The following is a 22813-nucleotide window of genomic DNA, read 5'->3' on the forward strand; positions in this document are numbered from 1 at the left end:
CAGGGCCAGGTGCCTTTTTTGGATTAAAACTTGACGCGGACCACTCGAGTTCTGCCCGTGTGAATGGGGGGTCACATGAACTATCATGTGACTCCTCGTTTACCCTATCGGCCACTATTCTCGTTTCTTTGTGGTCCGCGTCGTCTCCCTCCGGCTTGTCTTCCGGGAAGAATGCCTCCGCTAGGCACCTGGCTGATTCCGCCCCCTCTAAGACCTTACCATCTTTAACGAGGGGGGCTTCTTCCTTCCTCACGGCTGTACGGCGTATCACCCTGTAGATCCCGTCCCACATGGATTCCCGATCTTGGCGGCCACAGAAGCGTTTCCAACTTTGGGTCTGAGCGTTCTTAACCTCGCGCTTGTAATTCTCCTTTGCGTCGATGTACTGTTTGACGACCCACTCTCTGCGAACTGGCGCGGCGGAGGAGATCCGCCTCTTCTTCCTCAAGACCTCGGTCTTGAGTCGAGAGAGCTCTTCGGTCCACCAGGGCAATCCTGCCCTCTTCCTGCTGCTAACCTTGGGCAATTCCTTTTCGCACGTCTCCACCACGGAAGTCACATACCTTCCTATCATATCTTCTAATCTTTCAGCCGTCTCTATCTTTCCAATCTCTTCCACTGTAACCCTTTCATCCTTCCACAACTGGGCGAGTTTCTTACGAAACTCTACCCAGTTGGCTTTCTTGGTAGTGTACTTCCGGGTGGAGGAAGCGATGCTGGTTCCTTTGGACCTTCCCAGGTTTAGCTCGAACAGAATTGCCCTGTGGTCCGAACTGGATACTTCCTCCGATAAGCGCCAGTCCTGCAGTCTGCCTAGCAGGTGGGCCGAACATGCAGTGACATCGACGCGACTGGAGAAGCGCACACCTCCTCGGGTTACTTCGAACGTTGGCTCAGACCCTTCGTTGACCACATGCAGACCCAGCTGGTCGAGCTTTTCCGCGGCTACAATACCCCGCGCGTTATCCTCCCGGCTGCCCCACCAAGTGCTCCACGCGTTCAGATCACCTCCCACTACCACGTTTGCGGTATCGAGTCGTTCCACGGCGGTTCCCATCTGGTCCAGGAGCGGTTCGATGGGCTTATCAGGCTCCAGGTAGACGGACACCACCCCGATCTCCCACGCCGCGGTCCTCAACTTTGCAACCGCAATGTTGCACGTTGTAAGGTGCGGACAGTGGGAGACATCTATGGTGTCGTCGAACAGTACAATAGCCGCCTTAACCACGGAGTCGGTGGTTAAGCTCCTGGCGCATTGCACTGTCCTTGTCCCTGGATGCTGCCTCATCTCCCCGCGATTGCCTATATATGGCTCCTGAACTAAGGCGAACGCAAACTTAAGTTTGGTCGCCTCTTGGATGAGTTCCGCCGTGGCTATCTGCGACCGCTGCAGGTTGGCCTGCACGACGTGATAGAGGGGCCGCCCGGTGTTAGGGTTGCTGGGTACGCCTGGGGCCACCTTAGCAATACGCTATAGATGACCTCACCAGGGAATCCCATCGCCTACGCACCGGGCAAAATAATGCTATTAACTAAGTGAAGAATTGTAATTTTTTTTTTTGGTATAGAATATGATGTAAGTGTGGGTCGGGTCGATCCGTGAAGTACCAAGGCTATACAGAAGACAAGCGTAAAGTGGAAGCAATTCTACGTTTCGTTTGATGAGTGTGTGTCTGGAGTTCAAATTTTAGTCCACGTTCCTTTTCTATCCTTTACTTAAGGCAATGATGGGACGGGGAAGTGGATTTGTTGATGAAGGAGGCGCATAGGAACGACAAATGTTCTCTTTGTATGCGTCCTCTCCTCCGGTAAAAGGCAATTGTGGATAGTCGCGCTTGCTCGTTTGTCACCTTATCTCTCAGTCCTTATCCCACTAACGCCTTATAATATAAAAAAAAACTAGCCAACTAGCCACAGACATAAGTAACTAGTTGACTTTATATAAGAAACGTTTTAGTAATACGAGATCCATTGGAATTCGCGTAAAATGTGAGATAGTTTGTGTCAGTAATAGGAGTTGAAAATTGGCTTTTCTGTGGAGCAATATCGTTATAATTTTGCCATCAAACAATATATTAAACACGGCCGTTATTGGCTTAACATGAGTGCGGTTTAGCAATTATTTGCATGAGTTACTTCGTGTGTTTAGATCATAAATAAATATAATGGTTACATTGCGAGTCTAAAGCACGGAATCGTGGACTTTATTTCATATTAAAGTTATGAACTATTAAATATTTTTAACCATCATAACAAGAACTTTTTTGTTAGTACTTATCAGTATGTGTACTAGATGTTAAATTTAAAGTCTCTACAAATACATTTCATAATAAATCTATACGTAGTCTTATAAATATGTATTTTTAATAGCATTTGATATCCCCTAGCTATGAGATTAATAAAATCATGTCTTAAAATTGATAGTAAGAAAAGCATATTTTCTCAAATAATAAAATTGTATTAACAAAATTCAATTTATCAAGAAAATATGGCGCCAGAAAATTTGTACAGATAATATAAAAAAAGTAAACAGATTCGGGAGAGATCTGTGAAATAATTGAATTTTTGTGCCCACCCTCAAGCGAAATAACTTATTGAGTCAGTAATTGGTAATATTTAATTTCAGGAAACGGCATTACAGTACAAAATACGATCTCAAATTTTTAATTTCACTTTAACATTATGAAATGAAAACTTGGGGAAATAATTATAGATGCCAGTTTAAGATTTCATTTAATTGAATTAAATTAATTTTCATGATTAAATGAAAATTTTAGTATAGTTAATTAGATTATTCAATATTTAATAATATTATAATCAGGCTTTATCCATAACAAATAGGAAGTGATGTTGAAATTACGTTAATGGATGTCAAATGGGAAAATAAAATCTTTTATTTGTTAATGTCATTTAATTCTACGAAGAGCTTTTAAATACCTATATATTGTAAATTTGATTGATAAATGTAACGAAATAAAATGTTTTACGTTTGTTCGTTTTTTTAGATATTCAACTATTATATAGATTGTAATAAATGTAAAACAATGTGCAATTGCAATTCTGAACTGATTGCATATCGCCAATCAGAGCTTTGGTGGATTTTGTTTGCAATTTGACTAAATTTTATGTTGAAATAAATAAACGTATTTGCTAACTTAATTGCGTTAACAATTAATATCTGTATTCGTAAAAATCAATTCGCAATCAACATTAACAATCGTTTAACTTCAATGTTGCAACAATTACTAAATTGACAAATTGAATTGTAATCAAGAATTTCCAATGCTGAATCTTATAAAAAAGCGCCTGAAAAAAAAAGATACCAAAATATTTTGATGAAAATATTACCTCAGGCATAAGATTGTTCTTATTACTATACTCGTGTAAGAACTAATTCGTGCGTGTGATTGCCAAACCGCCAACGTTGGCAACTTTATGAATGCCATTATAATTTGGCATTACATCGTCATAATAAGTTGAAGTGGTTTGACTATATCTCTGCCAGATTCGCGGTAACATAATATAATGGTTTTCTTTTAATCTTCTTCTATATAAAATATATTAACCAGTGTTATGTTTTCCACGTGTCTGCAGTTTGAAAATTTAATTCACGACCCACCGTGATGATGCAAACTGCCACCATAAGAGTTACTACTGAGTAACTAGAGCTCATAAATAAATTGAAGGTGAAATACCGCCAGATTCCCTGATAGTACTTAACTGTGTCATACATTAATTTTATTAAATTAACTGTACTATCGGAACAAAATTACTAATCTCAAATTACTTAGATATATTTGACATTTCCATCCAGCACTATAAGTAGTGCTTCGACTACTTATTAATGTTAGTCAAGTAACTCATTCCAACAACTCATAAGGTCTTATGCTTTAATTAAAAGTAGAGTGGGTACTTAAGGTGAATTAGTTCACGTGTATAAAGATAACCATGGAAAACTAGCAAGAAGTGTAAGAACCTTGACAGCACTCCTGTCTACAGACTCATCATTTGAAGGACACTATAAAAAATAAACTTTGTTAAAAAGAACTAAAAAAGTTTCCAAACAAATGAATTGTGAACCATTTTCCCTCATTCGGATTGTGGTCAAAGATTTGTTGATTTTTTTTTAAATATCAGTATTGGTCATTTATAAGAATACAAAAGTATATAGTGTAATTAGATTAAAAAGTTATTAACACAGATTCTGGAAAATGTATAATGAATATTGTTTGAAATAAAAACACAATTTCATTGTTTGCAGCAGTTGTGTAGCTTCCATAAAAATTTACAACGAAAACATGTTCGATATTATTTGTATCAATTTTACAAAAAATTCTAAATAAATTCAATATTTTACGATGAGTTTAAATATCTTTTTTTTTTTTTTTTTAAACTGAGACAGTTAAAGTATTCTAAAAAGGTACTATGATAGTTTTAATTCGTAATAGTAACGGTTACGTGTAGTAGGTATACAAAAATTTAAAAAATGCTTCAATCTAGATACATAAAATGCGTTTGTTGCGTGACTATAAACTCCATTTTATAATTGGAGTGTACTTGTATAAAGTACGCACTAGGAACAAGCTAATTTTCATGCGTAGATGAAAGCGAAAAGGGGCAGTTAAGGGCAGTAGACGCCACAACGACTACATATTTCAAATCCGTAGACTTCTAAAAGTACCTATAGTTTTATGTGCTGTTTATTATTAGAATAGATTTTTTTTACTTTACAGTTCATGTGAATTAAAAAAAAAAACAATGGCAATAAATAAAAGTATTACGGCATTAGATTTCTGGGGTTAAGTAAACATACTGTTTAATATACTATCTATCTACATGCTATCGTAACAAAATGAGTATAATCTATTTTAATTGTTATAGTACAAGGTTACAAACGTGCAAGCGTTCACTGGAGTTCGCCAAAATATCGAAATTACCCGCTTTCCATAGATATCCGCATTTGTAGTTATGTTGCTTAACTTTAATCAATAGAGGAGGGGACGCACAGAAAAAGCATATTTCCCTTCCCGAAGCGTCCCTACCGTTGCTTATCCACTGCCCTTCTTCAAATCTCAAATTTATCAAATAATGAAATAATTTATAGCTAATATTTTTCTTAATAAATTTAACATATTATGCAGCATAAAAAGTTTAGTTTTCTAATAGAAATGAACTGATAATAAATTAAAGCACCACAATTAGCGTTTTTGGCGCCGTTTGAGTGTGGTTTGGCAATTTTACAACCCAGAGTAGATGTGCCGCAATCATATTAATGAAAATCCTTTGAAAAACATTTCATTTTTTAATCAGATTTTTACAAATTTACTACATTTTTCTATGGCTTTTGTCTATGAGAGAGATGGCAATATCTGAGTGCCTACTCTTGCAGTGGAGACCTACGGTTAGAATGTGTCGTAGAATAAATCTGTCTATTGCAATATTTCATATTTCAGTCCCATGTAGTATATTTCGATTATTTCTACACACGTTCAGTATGAACGTGACTATTCTCAATATTTGTTTGTACTCCTTTCTTATATTTTTCTTCGGTTTACATTTTTATGTTATACAAAATGTTAAAATATTGACTGTTTGTGACTTTAAAGTGACATAACTTTCGCTCCACGAATGCATTCTTATGCTGTACACAGTTATTTTGATGAAACTCAATTTTGGTAAATGATAAAACCTAATACATAAGATATAGATATATATCAATAGACGACATGGCATTAAACAAACTGCAATCTACCACTACTTAGTGACATTTGCGTTACCGATGATTAAAATTTTTGTAGAGTAATATTTCGAATGTCCGCTCTATAAAGATACACAACTCAGACAAATAAATGAAATTAATAACAAACGAATAAACATTTTCTTTGAAATACTCTGGTCTATTTTACAACATACTCTTACTATACTCGTATAATGAAGCAAATGCAGTAAGTAATGTAGTGATTTCATAACTGAAAATTACCTCAATGCAGACTGAGATCGTCTTAATTGAATCTACCAATGCAGTTTAATTTAGCTATGCTACTCTATAGTTTTAATGCATTGTGTTTAAATTTAATTAAGTATTGCAATTTTGTGGCAATGTTCATTGAAATAATAATTTTTTATCGATCAATTATCGTAAATTAACAAGAGTCATCTTAAAAAAACACAGCCCGTTGCACAGCTTCAGTTTTCACTGTACAGATTTAACTGAACGGTCGAACTGTGCAATTAAAACGATCTTGTGGAGGAAAATCTGAGAACTGTATACTGTTAAACCGGTAGTAAAAATCTTTCTACACGTCACACGTATGTTTTAACGATACTTACGTCGGTTACGGTCTCACTGTTCAGTTAAAACAACGTGTGTATCTGGCTAAGGCTTAATAGAATATCTACGATGGTAATTTAGTGAATAATGTAACAAATTAGTCAGATAGCTTAAGTAAAGTCATTTAAAATTATAATATAGTAAAGAAACAGTTCCATATAATGGTATTCAGGGAGTACTCAAATTTATGTAAAGTACTAGAATCGCGTGCGGTTTGTTATCCGGGCGTTTGGAGCGGCGGCGAGGGCGTGTAACGAGCTAGCAGAAACAATGTTCCCCTTTGTGTTTCACTTCACGTTAACTCCAAATAACAATGGCCTTATTTCGATTCACCAATAGAATCTAGAAATTTCACAAGTGCGACTCGAGCAACGAATGTTGCAATCAACAGACAACTTGCACGTGTGAATATACCTTTATTTATACATTTTTATAGTTATAGGTTGAAAATAAGCATCTGAACATGTCTAATGCCTATAATAATATGCAATAAGTTAGTCTTAGTACAGGGAAAATAACGTGAACAAAAAGGACCTCACCGCCATTTAATAATATGGTAATCTATTAAATTATCGAAAGTTACGTTTCTGATGTAGATACAATTTTAAATGGTGTTAAGCTCATTCTCATAGAAAATGATTGTTACAACAGTTTCGGCGGGCACTCGACAAACCGAGTTTTGGCAAATTGCTTTAAAAGTTGTACAACTACAGCTCTAACTGCCGCCAACTTGTGCACTTCATTGTGAAGGGCGCTATTGTTTGCCGATTTCTACAAGCAGTTTATAACACGTTACAGTTTTGAAGACGAAGTAAGTTATTTTATAATGAACTGTTTTTTACTAAATGTTGCTTTGTTCAGATTTATTCAGAACCTATACAGACCAATGAAATTGGAATCTCAGTGCGTAATATTAAATTTTCTTACATTATTTATTTGTGTTCATTATAAAAAGAATATTTTTATTATCTCTGCCTATACACAACTTGAAGTTCGAATCAGATAGACCGATTTTGACGGTACTTTTAATGGATTGTAGCAGATTTAGTGTGAGTAAAATAGGCTTTTATTTTAATCTACGCTGAGAAACTTGCGGGCAACTAGTAGAATAATTGACCTCATAATATATATTTTCTACTATGTCACTAATCCCTTCACATGGATCGGATTATATCCGATCATATCCAATCTTGTGGATCGGATTAGTGACGTAGTAGAAAAGTTTTCATCAACACTGCCAATCAATTCTGCCACATAGATTTTCTCATTTCACTCTTCATTCGAGTTACATTTAAGCCTTAATCTTTGACATCTACTCTTAGAGATTCCCGGTTCTCCTTGTCATGTACCAATGTGTTTTTCCTGTTATTACGTTGAAGGAAAACATAAAGAGTCTGCAGATATCTGTAAAGAAATTCAAAGAATTGTGTCGGCAACCAATCCGCACTACATCACCGTGGTTGGCTAAGACCTTATCACTCCTAACGTAGAATAGGTTCGGATCCCGCTATGGAGAAGTACCTAAGCATTTCTATCACCTAAGTATGTATTAAAGAAAACCTACGTTATCTCGGCTTCTTGTAATACCTCAGCTCACATAAATATTTTATGATTCATTTTATTGAACGTTAAACCGAAGTAATTGCTACAGACCACTGCAACTTATTCTTTTAAAACATTGTACCTTTATCCAATAACATACTTTCTCTTACGTTAAGTGCTCTAACGTCGCTATTAACAGCAGTTTAATAGAATAGTTTTAGATAACGTTATGCTAGTTTTAACAGCATTACTTATCTGTTTTAGTATTAAACTATTATGATTTTGTGTAATTTCAATGGAGCTTGTAACAATATTTCTATAGAGTAGTACTTTTCTTTGTATGTACGCAATTTATATTTTAATTTATATTTTTTCAAAGTAAATGTTAAGAGACATCTGAGTAAGTTCAAAGCATTCTTTTCTCTCGATTTTTTTCAAGTTAAAAGAAAGTAATGCAATCAACTTTGTTTATCTGTATTACGTTAAAATAAAATAGAAAAAAAGATTTGTTTTAATAAGGAATTTTGTACAAAATTACCGCTAATATATTAGTCATAATCTTATTCTAATTTAATCAACACTGTAAAGCGAAAAAAGCTTTGTGATCCGAAATTAAAAACAAAATGGCAGCGAGACGGAACACTGATAAAAAGAAAAACGGTAATTTTCCTACCAAAGATATCGTTAACGTTTTTGTTATATTTTCGGGCGGACAGGAAAATTACGTAATGACTTTTTGTAGCTGAATCTAATATATTTTTTCATAATCAAGTGTGTTACGACCAGGGTACGAGACATAAACGCTATAAGATAATAAATATTAGGTCCTTACATATGAAATTGGCGTTTTGTATGGGAGGAACAAAAAGTCGAATATTTTTAATATAATATATTTAATTAATCAAATGATGAACCATTAATTTCTATGCACTTTTGCCATCTCATAGGTAGTTCATTGATCCCTTTACTAAAAAAAACAGTCGGACGGGAATCAATAAAATCTTTGAAGGCGATTTGGACTGCCCCATCGGAGTTGAATTTTTTCCCTTGCAAGAAGTTATCCAAATTTCGAAAAAAATGGTAATCTGTTAGAGCAAGGTCCGGGGAGTACGGAGGATGTCTTAGACTTTCCAATTGAAGCTCTTCTAATTTAGTAGCCGTCTGTTGCGCAGTGTGTGGTCTAGCGTTGTCGTGAAGCAGCAGTGGCGTGGAGCGATTGACCAGCCTAGGTTGTTTAGCCGCTAGCTTTTCCATCATGGTTTGCAATTGCTGACAATAGACATCAGCCGTAATAGTCTGGCCAGATTTGAGAAAACTGTAATGAACAATACCGGCACTAGTCCACCAAACGCTTACAAGTAACTTTTTTGGGGTTAATTTTCGCTAGGGGCAGGATTTGGCTGGCTGGTCAGGATCCAACCATTGCGCTGAGCGCTTCCGATTATCGTAAAGAACCCATTTTTCATCACAGGTAATGATTCGGTTTAAAATACCTTCATTATTGTGCCGGTTTAGTAATGTAACGCAACAGTCGACGCGCGTTTGCCGGTTTGCTTCAGTCAATTCGTGAGGTACCCACGTTTCAAGCTTTTTAATCTTTCCAATTTGCTTCAAGTTAATTAAAACAGTTTTATCACTAACATCGCAGCCTGCAGCTAACTCGGACGTGGTTTGCGATGGATCCGCTTCCACAATAGCCTTCAACACTTCATTATCAACTTGAGTCTCAGGCCGTCCACGGGGCTTGTTCTGCAGATCGAAATTTCCAGAACGAAAACGTTGGAACCAAAAACGAACTGTGTTTTCTTTTGCAACACGACCGCCATACACGTCATTCACCCTTCGAGTCGTTTCCGCAGCACTAGTGCCACGGCGGAACTCGTACTCGTAAATAATGCGATATTTTAAGTTTTCCATTTTGTAAAATGAGTGACGCAAACAGAAAAAAATAGAAGAAAAAAAACAAATGAATGACGGTCATCGAACCACAAATACATGAGTCTATAGCTGTACAAATTTGAATTTGGAATTCCTTACCAAAGAGGAGAAATTCGTGATTAAAGTGGCCAGTACGAAAAACGCCAATTTCATATGTAAGGACCTAATATTTAATTATGTTTTTTACTTCATAATGAATTTAAACCAATTTCCATCTAACTCTGGGTAGTTAAATAGTCATAAAGTTAAATAGTACAAGCAGTATCGTGCAAAATATTGGATGATGCGGAAACTGATTAATTTAGCACAATGAATTTTTCCATAAATTTTATAAAAAAATGCACAAGAAAAACTATTCTATGAAATCGAATAAGTTAAAACAAACCGTTAAAATTTAATAGACGTTAAAACGAAAATTTTAAAGATATAAAAAGTTAACAAATATAAATGTCCATGGAGGCGCGACGAAACTCCGAGGCCGCAACAAATATACCTTAAGGCACTCTTCATTGTACATTTGGCACAATACTGCTTGAACCAGTGTTTTTATGTGAGAAAAGCAGTAAGATTTAAAACAAAACTGAAACTATGTTCTGCGATCTTCTCATATCATCTTTTATAAGTATCTTACGAAAACGTATATTAACAGAAAATTTATTAAAAAAATCTACGTATACTAGAACTATTGTTATAAGAAAAAGTCTTATAAGGAAAGTAATATTGCGAGAGGTTGAGTAATATTTATTAATATCCGGTACTTTGGCATTAATCTGCTATACAATATATATTTGACAATTTGCTATTAATTGATCATATTTATTGAGGTAACAACAATCAGTCGTGTGTGAAAAATTACTATTTGTTCCAATATAAATTGCTGTTTGTTTTCTAATCTGACAAGGCTAAAATGTGAATAATATTTGCTGCCTCTATACTCGAAATGGAATAAAATATATATATTTTTTTATTTTTAAAGCCTTTATTGTCGAAGCTAAATGTTAACTTTACTTATATACATTTTATCTTAACAATATTTCCTTTAACATATGTACGTGAGTGTTTTAGCCGTTCCTATATAAGTTAATGATAATGTCTCATGAAAGTTTGAATAATTTAATATTTCCTTTGTTAGCGTATGAAATATCATCATCATCATCATCAGCTCACTATACGTCCCCACCGAGGGGCTCGGAGCCTACCCCAAGTTAGGGGTGACTAGGCCATAGTCAACCACACATATCATTGAATTTCTTCTCAGATATGTGCAGGTTGCATCACGATGTTTTCCTTCACCGAAAGAACGTCGAATAAATGTACATATGTAAATCGATAATCGAAAAACACATTGGTACATGGCGGGATTCGAACCCAGGACCTGCAGATTGCAAGTCAAGTGCTTAACTCCTGAGCCACCGACGCTGAGGTATGAAATATGCCTTTTGCTAAATTGATTGACCAACTTTTTCTTCAGTTTTTCTTCGACCTTTGCTACTGATCTAATATCATGGAGATATAAGACATTTAGTATATCTCTATTTTCTCTATTTTGCATAGATGTAGAACATAGTCCGGAAGAAGACGTAGGATACTAAATAAGATTTTTTTTAATTCCACGCGGACAACAATAAATGTTTTTTTCTTTGTTTTTAGAAGGAAGTGATGTAAAATTATCATAAAGATGAAGTTGATATTTAAAAAAATTGTAACTAAAACTTAAAAATGAATATCGTAATTAAAGACGAGGTTGATTCCATTGTTATGAAGCCAAATTATGAACCTTTTATAAAATGTTTAGAATAATCAAAGCGCTTTTAATAGGATCAAAGTTTGGCTCATTGTTTCAACCTAAATTAAAATTAATTTATAGTGTAACTGATATTTGAAGCGTGTTTAAAATTAAAAGATATAATCCTAGAAATAATTAATAATATATTAACCTTTTTTAAATGTGATTCAGTAGACTGGCGTGAAGTGGAAGCAATTCCGCGTTTCGTCTGATGAGTGTGGTACCGGAGGCCTAATTTTAGTCCTCTTTCCCTTCCCATCCTTTTCTTATTAGGAAAGGATGGGAATGGGAAGTGGATTCGGCGGAAGAGGGGACGCATAGGAAGGAGAAATATCCTCTTTCTGTGCGTCCCCTTCTCTGTTGATTAAAGGTAGGCAACGCATCTGCATTTGCGGATGTCTATGGGCAACGGTCGCCTCGCTATATATATATATATATATATATATATATCGCGAATTCAGGTAGCCGTTTACTCGTTTGCCACCTTTTGATATAAAAAAAAGTAAAATCTTATTATCCTAAGTACGTACGAGTAAGCAAGAGTTCAAGTAATCTGGGGAACCGTGATAATCGAACGTCCTTACAATGTTGCGTCAGTGAACTTTTTTCTTTTTAAATACTAAGCAAGTGACCAAAAAAAAAACGATCGAAAAACATGGATATTTCATAACAACTGAATTAGATTCATATACCTATATTTGAAGTTTGAATAAAGTTGATAGATGTCAAATGTGGGTTAAATTGGTCCACCTACTCGTATAATATTATTGCCTATCGAACTGACCAAATAGGCCATTAAATATGTATGTGAAGTAGTGCGCTTTAAAGCAATTCCGTAGTAAGCAATGTGTAGCGATTCGTCAATGTCCCGATGTAATCCTCATCTCTCAAGAAGATCTAGAGCGGTCTGCAGAGATGTCGCATCATTTATCACTGGTCGAATACTCACAACCTTCTTAATTTCTAATCATTTAATACACATTAGAAGTTTCTGGTGAAAAATTCATATGTTCATTGTTTGTGTATTGCGGTATGAGCGTATAGATTATACAATAGATTCGCCTATTTATTACGTATACATAAATTTCTTTTAATAACTAATGTTATAAATGTGACCGCCCGCGACTTCGTCAGTACAGAATTAAGAACAACAAGCCTATAATTTGCTTTTCCCGTCAAAGTACTGTATAATTACTGTTGGTGCTGTAAAATTACTCGGAAGACAAAAATGTTAAGAATTGGTTTTTTGTTATCAGTAATGTACATAATATGTTTCGTACACTTATATGACTTTTTTTTTCGAAAAACTTTACATGAAAATATAAAAATTAATTGAGAACCTCCTCCTTTTAAAATTAGTTAAGTATATGAGCCTAGATTACAATCTCTCATCATTAACCTGCCCATGTTCCTACGGGAGCCGGCACAGTATGTACTTCTCCTCCATACATCTCTATCAGTCGTCATATCTGAATTCACCTACTTACGCATATCCTCTTTCACACAATCCATCCATACTTTCTTTGGTATTTTTCTGCCTTTGTAGCCATTAACACTACGTTAAAGATGAATTTATAAAGGCAAGTGTAATTATAACTGTGTGTTACATACACGTCGCAGACATTGAGCAAATATTAACTTTGACAAATAGAAGCTGCGGTAGAACAAAGCTTGAGATAATAGGTCGCACTTATAACGATCGTCAGCTTAACGAGGGAACTTTAGCGCCAACTCGCGCGCGAAACCAACGCGATAAACATGTTCAAATATAAAGTAGTGGTTAATGATTTTTTTAAACTTTACAATTTTATTAACTAATCTACTTATTAATTGACCGTTATTCTGGTTATTATTCAAGGTATTAAGATTTTAATTCTATGGAATCGTTTGTAAAATCGATTAAGAATTTATATCTCCAGAATACGCTTCGGAATTATCAAGTCTATAAAGAAATGAGACTTATTACGTTTTATTTCGTCGTCTTTAATTGATTTCTTGATTGTATTCTTTTTAGTATCTTTCTTAATACTTAAATTCTTAAGGTACTCGTATGTCATTCAAGTAGTGTAGGTGCACCCAAAAATATCACACTAAAATGTTAAAATATTAGAACAATCATAACACTTCAGATTACTTTTTTATTAAGAATAGATGCTCTAAAAGAATTTTGGTTGAAAAATATTATTTTAATGGCTGCAAAGTAAACAGCAAATCCCAATAAAATATTTCAGTCGTGTACCTCCGACGTTATATTCGATATAACAAACTCTATTTCCTTCGAATATGCTTACCAAATACAATTTGCAAACGATTTCCAGCTCCGAATGAATCGTGAAATTTTCGAATAGCATTTATTTTTCTCTGATTGCCAAATATTTTGCGTAAAAATTATATTGAAAAGAAATTAAGTAATAAAAAGTTAATAGAGTATTTGAATGCATTAATAAAATAATTTATTTTTTCAAGTTTAGGTATATTTATTACTTTTCTTATAGGTGAAAACAAATCAATAGTATAAAATGTGGAAAAAAAACGCAAACAATACACATTGATATTTCTATTTACCTATATATTTACATAGATGGCGCTGTGTGCATTTGTGTAAAAAACATAACTGTATTTAGAAATCTTATATTAAAACACTGATTTGCTTAGTCTTAAAGTTACCGAATATTAAAAATTCCAAGTAATTTTCGTATCGTATAAAAACAATAAATGACACATATACAAAAAAGGACAATACATTGTGAAGATGTAAGCGTAAAATTCAGATACAAATTGCTCTAATACGTAGCACAAAGAATCGTTTACGGCGTAATAGTTCCATTCGGGCCAAAGCATTTTCATTATCTTGCTTTATAGACCACTGGAGGATAGAGGTCGTATTCATAAAACAATGTCAGCTGTACCAAGCTCTTGTAAAGACCTTTCAACATAAATACGTAAACACTTTGTAACATGATAAGATGATTGAAAATGTGTAAAAGCGTTTATAATAGAATGTGGTAAATGAGCAATCCACTATAATTAAGGATAAATTCAAGATCTACGGAAACGTTTATAAAAATAGTTTCATTAAAAGAAAGCTTCTCTATCAACCAGGAATTTATGATACTTGTCCAACACGTGTATAAAAGCTATGACTGTTTATTAGTACTTAACAAAAGTGAAAAACGTCTAACCATGGGTTTCTAAGACCAAAATCTCTGTACAAAAAGTTTTACTTTAGTTTAATATATTTTAATTCTATCATGAACTTTATAACAGAAAACAAAGTATATCTCCAACACTGTTTAAACAAAATCTTACTGTATAAGCAATTTAGATTCTACGGTATCTGTAAATAGATTAGAGTACAAAGAAATAAAATGAAACGGCAAACGGCAGCAGGTCTCAGCAATTACGGTAGCGTAATGTTCAATAAACGACAACGTAAAGAGTTTTACAACTACCATGCTCCGCTGCCCTGCTCAGATTGCGCGCCAAATGACATTTTGCAAACAAAGAAAAAAAAAACACTACCATTTCATACGTAAAACTATATCAAATCCTACTTAGTGCGGACGGCAAGAAATAGCTGGAAGCGGAAAGCAAAGGACTGTATTCTTTAGGCGCATTTAAAATCACGCAATTATCCTCAAGGCATTGGGGGAAGGTCTATGTGTAGCAGTGGACTTACACAGGCTGAAGATGATGTCAAGTGCTAAACATCGTGGTAACAAACACTGTCATGCTCCTTCAGTATGCCCATGGCACCGTAACAACGCTAAACAAGAAATCATAATTTGACGTAGATAGTTTTTTACATACGTCGAATTTTTTTTTATCAATCTTGTGTGTTTAATAAATAAAAACATTAAGCAAGCATTCAATTATCATTCCATTATAAGTGTAACACAAAACAAATTTATGTAAGTTTGCAGGTTATATTTCTTGTTACACATTAAACGTTAAGTTGCGAGACGGTTAGCAGTGGCTCTAAATTACTAACCGTTCTCGTCTAGAAGTTGCCGCTGTATAAACTTGCTTCGTAATTAATGTAAAACTACAAAACTACATTTACTTACTAGCAAATGAAAACAAATATCTTTTTGTTAATGCTTTTGTACAATGTGAGCCAATTACGCTACGGTAATATCCTTGAATCGATCACATGTTACTTGCAATGCGTCTAAACTAAATCAACATAATACTTCTACCATTGGATGATATATATAGATGATATCATTAACATCAAGCAATACTCTGTCCTTTTTTATATGATGTTGTCTATCTCATTGATTGCAATAAAGTTCAACTCCTTGTCGCCCTCACCCATTGCACTTCTGTAACCTTCCAGATCTTCAGTTACTTACTCTTTCTAAAGCATATCCCGTAAAATTTAGCGTATAATTTATGCATGCAATGCACTTTAGTGTCCTAAAAGGCACTCCATTCTCTTAAAATATTTACAATATTTTTATTAAATACCTCTTTAACACTGAGTGTAATAATGTAATATGTTTCGTCTTTGTGTTTACTAATTACTACTTTCTTTTAAAACATTTATCATTCTTTGAATATTGCTTTTAAAATATTAATACTTATAATCATGTTTCATAAAACTGAAAAGGTATAACTTATGAGATACGTTTTAATTAGAAACGTGATTTCATTCCTTGTATGGTAATTTTTTTTAGTCTGTACATATTACGACTATTTTCATTTATCTACTACACATGCAGAAAATCTGAAGTGACAAAAGTAAGATTTATTTTCATGATAAAAAAGTGGCGATCGCAGTTGTTATTAATTACTCCGGCTTAAATACCACATTAACAAATTTTGTCAGGTATTGAGGTTCATAATGAGAGTGCGCCTTTGTAGGTTTTGAGGCATTTAATTAAGGTTCATACGGAAACTGGCGCTGGCATTGTTTGTGGGGAACACTGCTTCCATTACAATGGCTTATTGAACCGCGCCCGAGGATTAATCTGTTATAAAATTTAATCTCGTATTTATAACATAATTATATTAATAAATTTTAGAAGGTATTGTATGTTACATGTAAGTTGTTAATTAATGAATTTTTTAGTAGAAAATTATATTGAAAAAATCTACGACTAAAATCTAAAATCTACGACTGTACCTCTATGGAACTCCGGAAAACTAAGTGAACTAAGAAGTTGATACTTTTGTAAAATTTACTTCTAATTTTCTGTAAGAAATATTTAAATGATATTCCAAAAAGCTTGGAACTAAAAGTCAGTCGACCATTTTACAAAACTTACAACTTTCAATGAATTTTTTTTTTTTACAAACTCTTAAGTATTTGTTACGTAGTTAGATTGTAAATGTTTATGCTATATTTTCTATACCTACTCGTAAATCTATATATATAAAAGAAAGTCGTGTTAGTTACACTATTTATAACTCAAGAACGGCTGAATCGATTTGACTGAAAATTGGTGGTCAGGTAGCTTAGAACCAGGAAACGGACATAGGATAATTTTTACCCCGTTTTCTATTTTTTATTCCGCGCGGACGGAGTCGCGGCTAAAAGCTAGTAGTATTATAAATTGTCCATTTCGTTTCTTATCAAACTTATGACACTCGTTAGTTAATTGTTAGTTTCACTTATTGTTACCCTTACTTACTCTTTTTTGAATAACTAAGACAAAATATGTTTTTGCATACTTAATTCGGTACTGGAAACTTATTGTAAAGTTTCAATTAGAGAGATATTTCGGCGTACCTCTATGTTAGAGAAATTTAAGAGTTTATTTTAAAACATGGAACTTTGCACTTGAGAAAGTGTTCTCTAGTTCTCAAGCTCACTTTAGGAAACGTGACCGTGTTAAGTACTTAAGCAATTTTTCTCAAGAAGGCAATATCCTGTCTCTCTCACCCGCCACTAACTTACATTTTCTTGCATATTACGCGAAGAATGTAAAATATAAGGAACAAAGATTTTCCTATCATATTTGAGTATAATTAATTATGTTTATATAAAAAAAAATTGATAATAACTTAATTACCTAGACTCAATTTTGCGTACAACCAGAGCGTTTGACTTCTAAATAATTAATAAAATCAGAATACAACTTATCATTGGAGAGTCTAAGTTTCTCGATATATTAGAATACACTAGCTGTCGCGGAACTAAAAGAAAACTTATAGGTAGCTTATATGTTCTTTCATACTATGTTCTACATCTGTGCAAAATGTCATCATCTATTGAGCCGTTCCGGAGATACCTTCAAACAAAAAACAAAACAGAGAACAGAACAGAACAGAGAATAGAACAGTGAACAGAACAGAACAGAGAACAGAACAAAAAACAAAGAACAGTGAACATAACAGAACAGAGAACAGAACAAAGAACAGAACAGAGAACAGAACAAAGAACAGAACAGAGAACAGAACCGGACTGAACCGAACCGTAATACTTCCATCCATCCATTCGTCCGCCCGTTCGTCGGTCCGTCTTTCCGACCCTCCATCCATCCACCCATCCATATCTTACTTCTTACTTATGGGTATTATAAACGCTAATGTTAGGATCGATGGATTGAAGGATTTATGTTTGAAGGTATCTCCAGAAGGGATCAACTGATCTGGATGAAATTTGGCATGGATATATGGATAACATTTAAATATGAAAAATGTTTATTCATCAATCAATACGTTTTTGTTATGACTTCATTTAGTACAGAGATTTAATGTCGTATATTCCATTGTGATATGGCGTTGTTTAAGATCAATATTATGTATTTACATATTAAATCCACTGATCAAAGATTTCGACTTTAATAAATAATAATTGTTAACGTTCATCTTTTAATTTTTAAAATGGATAATCTATGTATTTTATCGATTATATGCTTCACTGTACATTAACATTTGTTGTTCTACAATAGTAATAGTAGAAAGCTTCTACAATTCGGTATTTCATGCAAAACTACATGTTACGTAGTTAGACATTATGTACCGAATAGAGCAAATGTTAACTTTAACAAATTGAAGCTACGGTGGAAATGAGATATGGAAAGCTCGCGCATGTAACAATCGTCAGCTTAATGAACGAACTTTAACACACGATTATGCCAATGCACCAATGTATTTATTAACATACTAGCTGTCGCCTGCGACTTCGTCTGCGCGGAATAGAAGAAACTGTAGCCTGTGTGTTCTTCCTATAGATACCTTTAAACAAATATCCGTTCATCCATCTAAACATTCACATTTTTAATATTATTAAGATTTTGTGTAAATATTTTCTGTGATTTGTGAATAAGCAGATTCTAAAACAAATGAAAGTCTTTCGAAAATAACCAAGCACTATTCTTAAAAACGGACGTTTAAATGTTTTCGGAGCACCTTTATTAACTAAGTAAAATTAAGGTAATCAAGTAAGTTACTCGTATTATTCGGAATTATAATTATTATTACTAATATCATTTTACTTAGAGGTTAGCTGACTCTATTTATGTTTACGTGAAAATCAACTAGCAAAGAAAAGAAAGACATACCGTAAAAGTTTTTGACACTTAGGTAAAGAACTTCAATAACTTAACATTACTACATAGCGTCAAAACTGGAAAGTCTCCAAAGTCGTTGAAATAAATGTCGAAACTTTAAAAGCGAAAAACTGAGTTTCATATTAACAATACACGATAAAACTTAGTCCAGTGAAATGGTTTTATGCAAACACTAGACTCACTCGTGTACGATGAGTGCTCGAGGGGCACGCGAGGTGAACACTAATTTTTTAATTTAAAATTTTCAACATCGTTCAATGCTTATTGTTATTTTCTTTTTAACTTTTTTTTGTCTTTTAAGTTTACTATTAAGTAATGTAGTAATATTGGTTGTGACTTCGTTAAAAAGGACTAACAAAGACGTGAAGGTGATAATCTCTCAAAAACCAAGATATAATGGTCCATATATTTTAGTTTAAAATTAGTAACGAAAGTCAAGTTTGTCGGCTAACTGGCCAAATAGTTGGTCGAACAGTTTGTCTATTACTTGCCTAAATAGTTAGTCTATCATCTGCCCAATTAGTTGCGCGAAATGTTACAGAATGGTCGACTAGTTGAGATCCCTTGCTTCTTCAACATTTTATCAAGAACATTGTTAACATTTAAATATCAAAGTTCTTATTATACGTCCCTTTATCCTACATTCCAGCAACTAAAAGTCGAATTCAAAAGTTTTATCATTCAAAGAAAACTTTCGTTGATAAGAGGACTCCTTTTGAAAGTTGACCTACAGTGATTTATTTCAAAGAAAATTGAAGCACGCTCTTTAAAAGCATCTTACATTGTGTTGCTAATAATATATTTATTGGGCGACAGACTGGCGCCTAAGACTTTGCCTTGATACGTTAAATAAGAAATTCGCTTTTCTGTAAATTTACTCAACTTTCCTCCACCGAACACTTGAATTGACTACTAGTTCTTTTTTCTTGTTTTTCACATTATAAAAGATTTTTTTATGCATAATTGCAAAAACTACGCCTATTACCATTATTTCTGACACCAAAATCTCAATATAAAAGGTAAAGTCATCCCTGTGGTTGTTGTCTTTGACAAAACAGTAATAGCAATATATTTTAAACGGGGATTTTGTTCACAGAAACCCACGCTTAGTGATTTGAATTAATAATTTATATGGGAAAATAAAAAGGAGAAACTTTAGTTGATTAACATAATATAGTTAGGCAAACAAATAGACTAAATAATAATTTATTCCTTTAAGTGTCTACTTGTGTTAAACTTCGACGAAACAGTATGTCAACGTGGTTACGGAAGCAAACACGGCTTCCTTCAAATATGTTCGTGAAATGCAATTTAAGATCTATTTCCGTCTTTGATAGATTCGTAAGATTGACAACTCATGTGTATGTTAAAGTGACTTCTCGTCATAAATAAGAATACAGCTTTTGAGATACTAATAGTATAAATATCAAAAACTATTATTTTTAACAATTATATTCAGGAAAAATCCTTTACAGATTTATGCTTTAAGCTTCTAAGGCTTCCTTGCAGGTTCTGTTGCAAAATGCAATAACATTTATTGTCTATGAAGTGATATAGTCAATTTCTAAGATAACTGACCGTAATACGTAAGGATTTTTGACAAGAAATAAACATAACTTTTAGGGATAAATACAGCGTAAATCCGAATAAGACAGTTGTAGAGATATTGCAACTTAAGCATTGTACTTTTCATTGACACTTGAGCTAAGTTGTACTAAGTGATAATGATACAGTTATTAGGGCAACTTAAAACTAGACTCGTAATACGTTAAGAATTTTTATCACAGATAAATAACAGGAAAGTTTATAAGAACAGGGTAGGTCTATGTAGAGAAATTGGTATTTAACTTAAGTATTCATAGTTGTAACTAGGACTCATGTTGTACGGGAGAGGTGCATTAGCCGTCAGAGAGATGTGGCCGGAATATGCAAAGCTTAATCTCGTAGTGTTGCAGTATACTAGATTGTAACGTGCGGCGTGACATCCTTGCTTAAATACGTTACACTAAGTTTCATACGCTATTTGCATTATATATTATATATTTTCTTTATATCTTTTATAATCATAAAATTATATATTATGTTTTCTGTGTAGTTGACATCTTTTGTAGATTCAAACCTTAAAATATATAGTTATATTGCATTAAGATGTTTATTGCAAACTAAACTTGCTTATGACAAAGCGTTAGGCAAAAACCGTAAGCTTGCAATTTTATCCTAAGTGTGAACATCGGGTGTTTCTCCTGATTCGTAGGCCGACAGATCACATGTAAGACAAGATTTAGGAATAAACTTAGTCTCAAAATTATGATTACATTTATTGCGTTTGGTGTCAATAAGGTATATTATATATTTAATATCAAAGTCTGTAACCAAGAGGATACAAAAGAAATAATCTTTTTTTTTCTATTTTGGTGGAAAAGAAAGATTTCTCGATTACAATATAATTAGAAGTTAGGCGGCAGCTGAATCGCTCGGTCAGTGATAAATGACGTGGCGTTGGCGTCCGCGCCGAGTGGCTTACCTCTCATTGCGAGGACGGGGATTATTTTGGGACATTGACGAATTACGCCATATAGAAAAGTATTCAATCGAATTAAAATTTGCACAGGCTTTAGCACAATTTGTCGTCACGGAGCATTTCTAATTCAGAGGTTAATTATTAATATGTTAGATATGTTTACTTTATTTAATTTATTTAATTTTATCTTGCAGATAACAATTTTTTTCTTCGTTTTATTTTGTGCTTCTTTAAACACAATTACTTAATAAAAAAGGGTTTTGACATTTTTATACTTGTAAAATTTACTTATAATAAATATATCAGAAATGTTCCATTAAAACAAAAAGCTTCAACAAAATGTAGATTAGATATTTAAAAATGTATGTATTAAAACTTTCAGGCGCTTCCCCTTCAACAAGTCTGAAGCAAAACAAAATTTTGGTAAAGGAGAAGAAAGTTGTTGCTACAAATTTTGTAGCAGTATTTAAGAACTCAGAATTATTATTACGTAAACGAGAGTTTTTAGTTAAAACAGAAAAAAGTATTTTTACTTAAAATAACGTCGTAAAATCTCCATCACATTTCTTATTAGAAAACAATGTAAAGGAAGTAACAAAGGAAAAAATTACGTACATTATTAAATTACAATTAGAAATTTAATTGTGACCAAATACGCAATTGTTTCAGTAATAAAAAAATTACATCACCTAAAGTATTATAAATAAGGATATCCTCGATGAAAATAAGCCGGAAATTAAAACGAAAGTAAACATTAAGGGTGATAAATGTGAAGGGTCGAGGGTTAATAGTTTGATTTTCATTTTAAATACGGTAAATTTATTTTCCTTGTGGACAAAAATGCGGTTGCTTTGACATATTTATATTAAAACAATGTTAACTTGACAATTGTTTAATTCTCATGCCTGTGACAAGCATTTTTTTATTTAATATAGCACCTTGGACATAATTTAGTTTATTGTTTCGTAACTTTACTTAAATAACTGCGTTATAAATTGTCATGTACATTTCTGTTTCAGTCGATCGACTTATGTTTTGAGTTTTTTTTTTGGGTTTACCAATTTAAATTATATCCTTCTCTATTTACAGTGTCTGATAAGACTGACAATTTTTCACACATAAATTACTCTTTATATAATAATAGCTGTCGCCCGCGACTCCGTCCTCGCTGGATT

Source organism: Papilio machaon, chromosome 13 (genome assembly GCF_912999745.1).
Source record: "Papilio machaon chromosome 13, ilPapMach1.1, whole genome shotgun sequence".
NCBI classification, from domain to species: Eukaryota; Metazoa; Arthropoda; class Insecta; order Lepidoptera; family Papilionidae; genus Papilio; species Papilio machaon.